Below are 12,315 nucleotides of genomic sequence, written 5' to 3'. Positions count from 1 at the left end.
AATACTTTACATAATCAAGGTTATGGCATTAATGAGGTATAATCTCTTCTTGTCGTGGCTTTGAGGCAGTTGCGCCTTTGGAAAAGGAGGATCAAATGAAGAACAAGGCATTAATTGTCTCAAGGTCAAATCCTAGAATCTCCATCACAGTCTGTACATAACAGATGATTGAACTGTATGTACTGGATGTTCTGCCTTTAGAAGAAAATATTGACAAAACAGATGTCTCTACAGCAGGTGATAAACATCAACGGCTGACTTTAACACACTGTTTTTGTTGCTGATCTAATTTCCTTATGGGGTGAGGTGGGGGGGGTATCCATACTTTATTCCTGTTATGTTCTCTCCATGGAAACCAATTTGTTTTTTTTGCCACATTAGCAGCATGGCTCTAGAAATGGGAATGCTGTTGAGTCTGTCCCTCTGTCAGTCCACCCCTTTTCTTCTAGATAGACAACTTACAAAATGTATGTAATTGCCAAGTGTGAAACAGACATCCATGCGACTCTTAAAACATGTCACCATGGTACCATAACACTTAACATAAACCAGCTAGCATGCTGATTTACATTTAAACTAAAGTGCTGCAGAAACTAATAGTACCAGAATTCACATGCTGTAGAACTTTGTCCATCGTTGCGTGCACTTCTAGTCTGGTGTCATTTGATAAACCCCAATTTAAAAGTACATCACTGTACTCTATCCTGATTTTTAAGGAAACATACATGACAGTTCCTCCAATTTTTCTTCAGTGCAATTGCACACTATGAAAACTGCTTGTCGAGTGAATGATGCATGGAAAAACAGACTTCTAACACCTTGGACTGGTTGGTCTCACCAGGACATTCATAGTATCCTCAAGCCCAAGGTCCAAGTCATGCCAGTGTCCTATCAAGCTTGTCCTTCCATGTGCAGTACCTCTAATGCATGTGAATAGACTCTTGAGTAGGCCTGAGCCCACATAAACCTGCTGGATTAGGAATTAAACCCCCTCCGCCTATCCTGCTTATATTGATGAAATGTCATGCTGCATAGCTTTCATTCCAGTCATGAGGAACCACAGAGAGCCGCTGAGGTGCTAACTAGACAGCCTGGCCTGCCTCTCTGTAGAGTAGATTGCTCTTCTGAGGGAAACCTCAACAGTACATCAGGTGAGGCCTTGTCACTCACTCTTCAACAAGGAGTGAATATATTCTTAATTGGGCTACACTAGGTAAACTCAGAGTAAATCCTTGTCTCCAAATGTGTCAAAATAACTTACCTCAAAAAGAATCCTGGCACTTTCTTTTCTTTTTTTTTTCTTTTTTTAGCACTGTGAGGTTGTGGTCATGGTTTGCAGTAAAAATAGTCAAGAAGGGTTTGTTGAAAACATTTGTACAGTTTCACACTTTTAGGAGGAAGCCTATTTTTGTTTGGGATTTGGTTTCTTTATGAATATATCAATGCAATAGTTTTCAGCGTTTTTTGTTGGCATTTAAATGCACATACACTGGATGAGTAAACAAACTAATCTTCCTAACAGAGACACAGTTGCTCTTCAAAAAAGACCACATAAGGACACATCCTTGCTACACACAGGAATATAAGTAAGGCATGCAATTCCTCCAAAAAAACAGGATTAATGTCTCTGAATAGAGGAAGGACAGAAAAAAGAAATACTGCCTGTCATATGCTTTGTTTCAGAATCTGTTGGAGTTAAATTTAAGGTCCAATGTGATATTGCCAGTGAAGTGCTCATACCTTTTCTTTTTTTCAAGCTTTGTTCCATAGCTTCTGTTAAGGAAAATCCGTAACATCAGTGAAGTTCTAACCTACAAATCAAGCAATTCCAGCCATGCCATTAAAGCAAAACGTAATTCCTAGTAGTCAAACCAAACCATGAATGCTCTGCTTTTTCCAGGGTTAATCATAAAGCCAGGAATTCAGGGATATCGGTCTTTATTAAATAAGGAACATAACGAACGAGAGAAAAGGTAATTTCAACGCCTCTTGTTTCACATCAAGAATTTGGGTCAAACAGACCCCCTTTAGATCCTGAGGGGAAAATTCAGGCACCCATACAACATACTTTACTCAGAGAATCTGTCACATGTGTCACAGTTTAAACTGTCGTCTTGCGTGACGATTTCTATAGTGATCAGTAACGTCAGCAACGTGCGGTTTCTGTGCAGCTGTGTCGCTCTTTTATTTTGCACTCCTACTAGCAACAGTACGCTAGTTGAGCTGTCAGCCTGCGGGGAAAGTTGTGAAGCACAGACCCCTTGCGAGCTCTCTGCCTGACTGCGCTGGTCACTCTTTAACTTCAATATAGGACTCTTTCAATCAAAAGAACACTCGACAAGGTTTATTTATGGAACAATATACCACCGTGTTTTGTAAATGCCTGATTATGACATCATGAGGAAGAAAAGATGTGAAAAAGTCTCCCTCCTACACTCTGATGTTAGCTTGGCCCGTTAACCTTCCCAGGGCTATCAGCTCTGTCTCGACTTCCCTTTTTGTCGCTTTGTCAATGCAGTGATAGTGGCCACGGCAACGGAAAAAGTAGCGTTTGTATTTTCAACGGTATTAAAAGTCATACCGTCGGTATTACTAAATATCGTGGTATACCTTAATACCGCCCAAGCCTGCTTTGAAGGATCACTTAAAGGCAATTATTTTAGTGCGCTGCTGTTCTGACTGCACATGTCTGACTGAGCTTGTGAGTTGACGTTTTGAAATTTGTTTTCAGATTGTTTATTCTAATTTCTGTGAACAGATTCATTGGGATCTGACATTTTTCCAGCTCTTAAGAAATAAATGTTTGAGATGATTTTACTGCTGTGTAGTCCAATCTACATAGTCTTGAGTCTCATTAGTGTTTCAGCACTCTGATCTTGTTACAGCTGCCTGACACTTCATCATATCTTATACTGTTATGCTGCCACTCTTTCATCATGGTAATAGAGCATGTCCACTCAAAGAGCTATGATTGCTTTCATACAGCGGGTGCCTCTCAGATGGCCACGCCAATGCTGATGGACCACTGGTGCCTATAAATCACATTGAACTCATGGCAAAACTTGATGAAGGTGCTGTGATGTGACACTTAACACTTCTTGAGATATGAATTGCTATATGGATGGTGCATTGTGCCATTTAGTGTAAGCTTAGAACGGCAGTGGGTGAAATATGCAGGTATTGTGGTTCTCTGAATTCTTGGCTTTAGACCAGAAAAGCCAGGCATCTTTACTCACAGATGAAAAAATATTTTTAATGAAGTTGCTATGACCAGATGTGATCTGGTATTTACAACTTTAAAGGCAGTACAAAGCTGCTTTGAAATGAATGGCTCATGTAGTTGAGAATGGGTATTTTATTTGACATGCAAAGACTTGTGCATAATGTATCAGTTGTGGATTCACAAATTTGATTCTAGTTTTTAAAAATGGGGTTGGTAGTTGAAGAAGCTTGGTTCCAAATTAGAAATGATTGAAAAAATTGTACCAGATAAAAAAAGAGAATCTGGATATTCTGCTTTTGCCTGAATACGATAGTCCTTTATTGAAAAACAAACAGAGGTTACAGCAATGACATGTTTACCTTTCAATATAACATTCAGCTAATTTTTCACATACAAGCTGGCTAATCTCAGAACACTCTGAAGATGGTTAAAAGCATGGCTGTAATGTTAGCTAATAAGTTGATTCAGCGTTAAATCATGTAACATTTCTGTAATCTTTTTGCCTTGACTTAAAATGTTTAAAACTTCATAACAGTCAGCCTTGTTTCTTTATATTTTTTACTGTTTCTATTAACAAGTGGTTATTATACAAAGAACATGAACAAAAAATGTTTAATATATTACGTCAGATACAGTGTTTCATATACTGATAATAAAACACATTATAGAACCAAATAGTTTTTATTCCATTTTTATTCCTGTCATATTCTATTTTCAACACATTTAAAGGCATTGTAAGAGAACTCATTTAACATTCAAGATCTTCTTTTTGATAAATCTGAGGGTAAAGGGATATGACTTGAAAGTCTCTGTCAACCGGCAAGAAAGCGAAGAGAAAAATTCATCTTTCTCTTTGAGATAGGGTCCTTCCCTGTTGTGAATTGCATTTTAAATCCACATCACATCCTCTTGGTGGCCCATCTCCATCCTCATTACTCACAGCTCCTAAGGCTACGTGCATGATTAATTCTCCTCACTGGCAAATAATCTGTGTGCTTTTAACGCTCAGACTCTGACCCTCTGATTGTTGCCTGAATGTTCCCTGGATACAGTTACATTTTAAAAGTGTACTCAAAAGCTGACCAATCACAACCAGCAAAACATTAAGTGAGAGCTTTTATTAGGCTAAATGGCATTTCAGTGCAATTCCCTTTTGCAAACATATTAGCATTTTTAAGGGGCTTGTCTAAGAAGTGGCCTTGCTCTTCATCCAGCCAGGATCAACACCATGCCACAGTGATATCAAAGAGCCAGGGACTGATAACATCATGGCACAGTCTTCAACATCACATACAATTTTGATCTTGGACTCTCACAACATAATTTAGTCTGGATTTTCACAATGCATTTTCTTTTATAAATGTCTGCAGCTGCCTCTTCACAAATTACTTTCCAAAAGTAGAACTTGCTGTCCAATCTGTTTACCAGCCGTCATTCTAAATCTATGTTGTGAGCCCTGTAAATATTACATGACTGCAACAGAATATGCAAATTTGGTGACTAAGGTGAATTTTACATGGTTCAGAAAGAGATCATTTTATGACATGCACAACGTCAAGATTTGTTGTACCTATTTTAAGATACTCTGTAAAATGCTTAGTTTCTGTTACTTCTCTGTGTAGCTCACACGGCAGAAATGAAATCCTTCCAGCATGTTCCCTTTGGTTTCCAAGATAACCTTTGCCCAATAGTATAAATCATTTGACTGATACTGTAGATAGTTAGACCATCATAACCAGATTGGTGTTCTTTCTCTTAAGATTCCACAAGGTGGCAGTAGATTTCCTTTATTTGCAGTTTCAGTGGGATTTCAACCTGTTTAAGAGGACAGCATGTAAATGAACCCTCTGATGCTTTTTACAACATTAGTTTCTGAGGGGGCATGTCTTAGGTGAACATTGTATTGTGTGGTTATCCGTTTACTGTTCAGAATTCTCCTGACAGAAGGCTTTTTGATGTATGTGTTGTCGTAAAATCTATTTTCTTTCACGAGTAGGTTCAGTGCATTTTACTTCACCAGATGAAACTGAAAGTATATTGAAAAAGACCACTGCAAAAAAGGAGGTTGTTAAAAGGAGAAAAAACATTTTATTACCTTTAATTCAATGAAGCTTTAATTCGGTAATTTTCTTCATTGGATTTCAGGCAATGTTTGATCCACTGAACAGCTTTTTCATTTGGCTGGATGTGAGATAGGCAGTATAAGATGATATGGCAAGGCTATCTCAGCGAGATAAATGAAAAGCCCCCTGGGAGAAAAGTTGGACTGTCATTCTTTTATTGTGACTCAGGAAATGTAAAGACCTGGCCAAAAACCCTCAAACCACCTCAGACATTCAGTATTTCATATTAGAAGATGATATATTTGTCCTGAGAGCGTTGGGAACATTTCTTCAACTGTTTCACCTGTTCATAGAAAACCAGTTTCTAACCAACAACACCTTTATTGTGGCAAGAGTGCTTGAACTTACTTAGAAATATTACCTACAACGAGTCACTCATGGAGATAAAATGCATACAGCATTACACAGGTGGATCTGTTTTGGACATTGATCCGAATAGAAATTACAGCCCTTTCAACAGTTGCATTACATCAAACCCAAGGTGTAAATGGCCCAAATTAACATAGTGCAGGTCCATTGACGTTGGGCTGCAACAACACCAAAGAAGCTGGGGAATGACTGAAAAGAATGGATAAATGGCCAGAGACAATTAGAATTGGGAGGACTTTGTTTTTGCCCTCTGTACCACCTGAAATGAAAATGCAAAAAAGATAAATGTAAATAATTAAGCTAATCCAAAGATAATAAAGAATGCTTCATGGTTACACCTGCAAGACATTACAATCAGATTCTCAAAATCAGTCTTTATCAAGAAGCATTTGTTTGTTAAGTCTATGACTGTTACCCAGCAAAGTGTATTGAGGCTCCAAGACAATTGATCACGACCCTGTCATTGTCACACTGCCAGTGTCTTCTGATGGAACAGGCTCATAATGGGTCAGCTCCAATCAAATAAACATTATGTATTCCTGGAAGTTAGCATAAAGGGGCTTTCACTTTGTGTTCATTTTAAAGCTCTGGTTTTGGGACATCTGCATTGTATTTATGACCACCGGCATTGAACTCACAGTTGTCAACATGATTAGCATTATTCATATATAAACTGACATTGACTTTCTTCTGTGTTTAAACATATTCAGCATTGTGACAATGAACATAACCAACGTTTACCTAAAATTCACATCCAAACAGATGTTGTTCATCATTTTGACAGATTTTTGGAGTAAATGACAAAAAAAGAGATATGCTGTACATTTGATAGATTACATTATAGTCTCACTACAAAAGATAAAGACAAATGGTTTAATAACGTTTTAAGTCTTATCATGCAAAAACAGAAAACAGCAGAAAACAAAACAGTTTCAGGCATCTATTATATAAACATCAGGTCTCTTCATGCTTTGCTATCCACCTCTGTCTGGACAAACCAACACAAGTGACAATGTTGACTGCAAGGAAACGCCGTGCACAACCTTTTATTTTCTAACATTGTATTCACCAAAATTGTAATATTTTTGAGTAAAATTATAAATGCAACCTAGTTAATAACAACATATCCTAAAGGCTGAAAGTGATAGACTAATTTTGAATGTTTTATGTCCCGTAAAAAAGAATACCACCACTGTGATGGTGGCTGCTCGGGGGAAAATTATACATCCGGTAAGAAAATAACAGGACCGCTGTTAAATTATTGCATATGAAACACCATGAAATCTGCAGATACCAGGAGTGACAGAAGTTTCAGTTCCACAAGCAAAAAAACACTGTACACATAAAAATGATCTGCCTCATACTAGCCACAGAAGTAGTTTATCACTAGTAATCCTCCCTGATGAATACTCACAGCTATGTTTTTCAAAAGTGACCTGTAGGGGGCTTGACTAAATTTGGCTAATCTACCTCTTACTTCTTAGGTCCCTCTTGTCAATCATCTTGAAAGGAAAGTTAAACGTGAGTCCACTAAGTAGGTAAATAAAACAAACAGACAAGTCTTTTATGGTAGAGGTTGTTTTAGGTTAATGAAAACGATTAAGGCACATTATCAATTTAATGTAAGCTCATCAGGAAAAAGGCTATGAACTTTAAATGATGATTAAATGCAACCCATTTAAATAGCCTATTAATTAGGAGCGCAGAAAGTCATCCACTTTCCTCTTGTGACTTTTTTTACTGTTCCTAAATGTTAGCATGGGATGTTGTTTTTCAAGACTTCCAATCAACTGCAGGCAAAGTCAAATATAATTGTTTTAACACTCTGAAAATATTAAAGTTTGAATGGGTATCCCCACAACAAAAATATGAAAAGACAACCCGTTTTATGGCCTAAGTGAAGACCCATGGCATTTTGAGTTGTGATCAAACTGGTAAGATTGTTGGAGTTGATTTCGGCTCTCTATCTTTCAGCAAATTCTGGTCCATCGCCCAACAGAACATGCTTCAGCGAGACCGTGGTACTTACCACCCACTTAACAAGATGGCACAGCAGAAGCAATTTAGAAAAAAAGGGCCCACCAGTCTTGGAACTACTGCTTTTCTGCATAGCAGTAGAAGATTCACTTCATACAGAAGCTGGCAGATACAAAATCTGAAGTCTGAGGCCACAAGTAGAACATCTAAAGGCACTACTGTTTGACCATCTTTTGTCACTGAAGTTATAACAAAATGCATTGCATTCATTTTTTTGAAACGATTGACCTATAAATTTTAATCTTCTGTAAAGGCAGAGGAAGATGAGAAAAAGCATGTAGATAAAAAGGTACTAACTGTGAATTAAGCACCTTCAATAGATTTTTTGATTGCCATTTTTCACCTTATTTTATTGATTTTGATGAAAACAAAAGCTAGCGGGAGTGGTGAAACGTCACCACCCCCACCCTAACCTCTCACATGCTTACAGGACCACATTGGAATGTCCAAGTAAAGGTCATGATAAAGTAATAAAGGTGATTGCAAATTGATTTCTTTCAGTTCCAGTTCTCCACCTATCACCCATGAGAGCTACAGTCACAATGCCATTGCTCTCTGCTGTCTTTCCTTTCATCTTACAATTCCTGTTTTTTTACCTCCCCCCCCCCCCCAAAAGAAATCACTGAACTTGACTTTTGAAAGAATGAAACCCAATTCTGCACCTCAGTTGATGTCAATCACAGTAAAAGTAGGTTAGATTGAATAAAAAAGCTGACACCTCTCAAAAAAAAATAACCTGACATCCATATCCTCTTCAGTCATTCTTTTCATGTCTGCCAAAATCCCAAACACGTGAACCTGTCAGGAATGAAACACTTTCCCCGGTGCTATCACCACCTTTCCCCCTGCTCATCTGGTCCTGTCATGGGTCACAAGGACTGGACCGATCTAACACTTTCTAATCAAGCGGTCACCCTTTATCATCTCCAACTGACAGCTTTAAGTAGCCATAAATAAGTGTGGGCCAAGCTCCTCATTTGTCATGTGAGGCCCTGCTTGCGGTATATCTCCCCCTTTAGAGACCATAGCTCTTCTTTACAACCCCTGCTTTAAGTAGGCAATGCTGGGGAATGATGGCAACAAATAATCCTGCGATAATAATGGGCCTTTTCTCCTCAATGGTAATGAAAAAAACTCTCGTAAAAAAATACCTTTTTAAGCTTTCATTTTATTAAACAACAGAGCCTCCATTAGCAACTAAGGATTTATTTTGTGTGGGGCCGCCGTGGGAAATTTCTGGCCTGCCAGGAAAAAATATGTAATTATGTTTAATGTGTCACTATCGACTGTACTTGAGATATTTCCGTGGGATATGAATACTATTCTCCTGATTTTTAGTTTTGAGGTTTCAATCCCACACAGGTAAATGATGTTTCATTATCACCCAAACCACCACCTACATATACACATAATTTGAGGCAGTGAGATGTTAACAGAGTCTCCATAATCATTCATCTTCAAAAGAAAAAGGGTCAAACAATGCAGAGTAATAACTTTAGTGGAACTTTGGACTATTCTCAAATGTTGTGTGGCAGAATCACAGCTGAGAATTATATTGACTATTAAGCTCCTTGCTTGTTTTCATCCCACATAAAATCTGTAGGCATCAGAATAAATCACAGGTGTGAATCTGGGAATAGGTAATTGCACGTCTCATAGTGGCTGGCTCAAACAGAGCCCAGGCTGATGTACAATAAAGCTTGAAGTTTAACTATTAGCAGGTAGCTTAACTTTTGCCTTATCTAATCTTTCATTTTATCCACTGACACTGCTAGAAATAGTGAGAAGCACTCTTTACAATCATCTGTCTGTTACTTAGAATGACGTGATTGTTAGAAATGTGATTCTTGTTCCTAGATGGAGTGGCATGTAGGTTGTTTTTGTCTTCATCAGTGTTGGGACTAACACCAATACTATTTGCAGTAACTAGTAGTTTATCTAATTACTTTCCAGATCCAATATCGGCGTTACAAATACTGACATTTAAAAGAATGCGTCACTCCTTGAGTGAAACAGCCGACAACAACACAAGGCTAAGGTTTGTTGACACAGCTTCGGTGGGTGGGGTTACGCTAATGTCATAACATTAGCATCCATGGAGATATAAAGTCGTGGTTGCTATAAGAGGGAGCTCTCTGATTGGTGGTCAGAGCGCCAACAAAGGGTCAATTTTGTGTAAACTGAAGCAAAAACAGTAACATTAAAATTAGTTTCCCAAGAAACGTGTTACTTTTATAAAGTAGTAACTCAGTTACTTGTTGATGTAACTAGTAATGGTAAATGGACTTGAGCTTATATAGCGCTTTTACACCACATGTCACATCCACCCGCTTTCACACACTGATGGTAGTGATTGCTATGTAGTATCATCAGAAGTAACTAATCCCATTCATACACCACCACTGAAGCAGCGAGAGCAATTTAGGGTTAAGTGTCTTGCCCAAGGACACATCGGCCGGGGATCGAACCCTCAACGTTCCGGTTGAGAGGCGACAACTCTACCAACTGAGCCGCCCACTAGTAACTGTAAATAGTTACTAATTTTCAGCAACTTGCCCAACAACGATTAACAAGTCAGCCACGTTGTCCTAGAGCCCCCAATCCTCTAGGACGACATGGGTGTACTAATGAATGAATGAAAGGAAGATTTTTTTAGAGAAGCATTTACGAAATACTAACATCAAATATTTTAAAAAGACAGAAACTGATGAAATTAAGGTAAGTGCTACCCTGTGGTGTTATACCTCCAATGTTTTGAGCATGAATTATCAATGTCCAAAAACACCACTTTGCATGGATCAATGAAGAATGAAAATTAGAGAGGTTTTCAATCCTAATGTGAATCAATGATTTCCCCGACCACATTGTTGTCCCCCCCCCCCGTAATTTATGTTTATTGCTTGCAATTAACTAAGCACATACAGTACATACACCATGATGCAGATCACCACAAAGTCTGATCCAAGAAGTGACATTTCCTCACATTTCCTGCCATGACTTACATAGATTCAAACATTGCAAGAACAGGGAAGGAAAATACAAGAAAGTCCTCACTTAATTCACAATCACCCAGGAAGCTTCCACAACCCCACACTCTCGTTTTCTCCATATAGCTTGCAAGTCTGCAAAAATAATGCCCAATTGTGCCCAATACACAGCCCACGCTGCTTGGGCTTAATCTGCAGAAATGCAGTCATTGTAGACAATACCTTATACAAGACTGAAATGTTTTTTATTACATATACAATATGTACTTAGAAAGTCATATTTGATGTACGGGTTGTAACTGTAGTTCTGAAAAATGACTGGCCATAAATAGTGCTTTCATTTTTATGGTTGATTTATTTAATTTGATTTATTAATGAAATAAATAATTGAGCCACTTATGATGATCAGTACTCACAGTTGAGAGCTGGGTTTTGAGGGAACAGTTGACTTTTGAGGCAGTAAGGAGGATTATTATGATGTCTGTCCTTGCAGAAAACTAATTACATTAATTACAATCTTTATACTGAAGCTCCCGAAGTTTGGTGCAGGATCGCAGGAAATGTGCAAATATGACTCTCATAATACAGGAAAGGAAAGGAAGCCTTAATATATTTACAATGATTTTTACAATCCCCCATATGTCACACTGCAAAAGGTTGCTTGGTTGAGTGTAGTACAGACCGGTGGGAAACACAGCTTAAGAATGAACAAGATGAGTTTGGAATGATCTTTGGCGAACCAGCGCCTTTTCTCTCCTTTCCTCAACACTGAACTAATACGCACATGCATTTAGCAGATGTGCAGTTAAGGTGACTGTGTGACAATGCAGGGTTTCCGAAACAGACCATAATTGTCGGCCCACCACAGCCGCTGACCCTCCCTGAGATTTTACTTAAGTCCTGCCTTCACAGACACAGCTGGTCATACAGTACATACAGTTTACATTTTATTTTGCTGTGATTATAAACACAGGTTCATTTTTCAGAGACTTGAGGTCATTATGTTGACCCCCTATTAGAATTTGCAACTCTAATCAAGCAGCTATTATTGTCAGCTTTAAAGGTCAGGTAAAAATGAATCAGGATATCCAAGCTGAGAAAAGATTAAGAACAAAACTTTATTTTCCTTCCAAGAAAAAAACAGAGCATCAGTCATTTCAGAGTTTCTTTTCCATGTCTCCCTACAGCAGCACTGTAGCTATTACTCTGGTCCATGAGAAGCAAAGGAGGAAGAATTGTGGTGTTAGAAAGTCTGCAAAGAGAGGAGGCTAAGCTGAGTAAACAAAACACCAGATATTCAAGGCCACTGTTTGTTCCCTCTTACTTCTAGCTGCTCGGAGAGTTGTCTCTGTATTTAAATAGAATAGAATAGAATAGAATTACTTTATTTATCCCAAACTGGAAAATTGTGGTGTTACAGCAGCAGGTTATCCAAACACACAATATGAGCAAAAAACACACAACAAAAAAAAAACCTGACCAAATCTTACCCATAGGGTTGTGAGATCATAAAACTTTTGAGCATGGTGACGGAGAACGGTGTCAATGCTTTTTCATGAAATCAAAGTACTCATTC

The sequence above is a fragment of the Labrus bergylta genome, chromosome 12 (assembly GCF_963930695.1).
Source record: "Labrus bergylta chromosome 12, fLabBer1.1, whole genome shotgun sequence".
Classification (NCBI taxonomy): domain Eukaryota; kingdom Metazoa; phylum Chordata; class Actinopteri; order Labriformes; family Labridae; genus Labrus; species Labrus bergylta.
The sequence above is the reverse complement of the archived record's forward strand: the minus strand, read 5'-3'. Positions refer to the sequence as shown.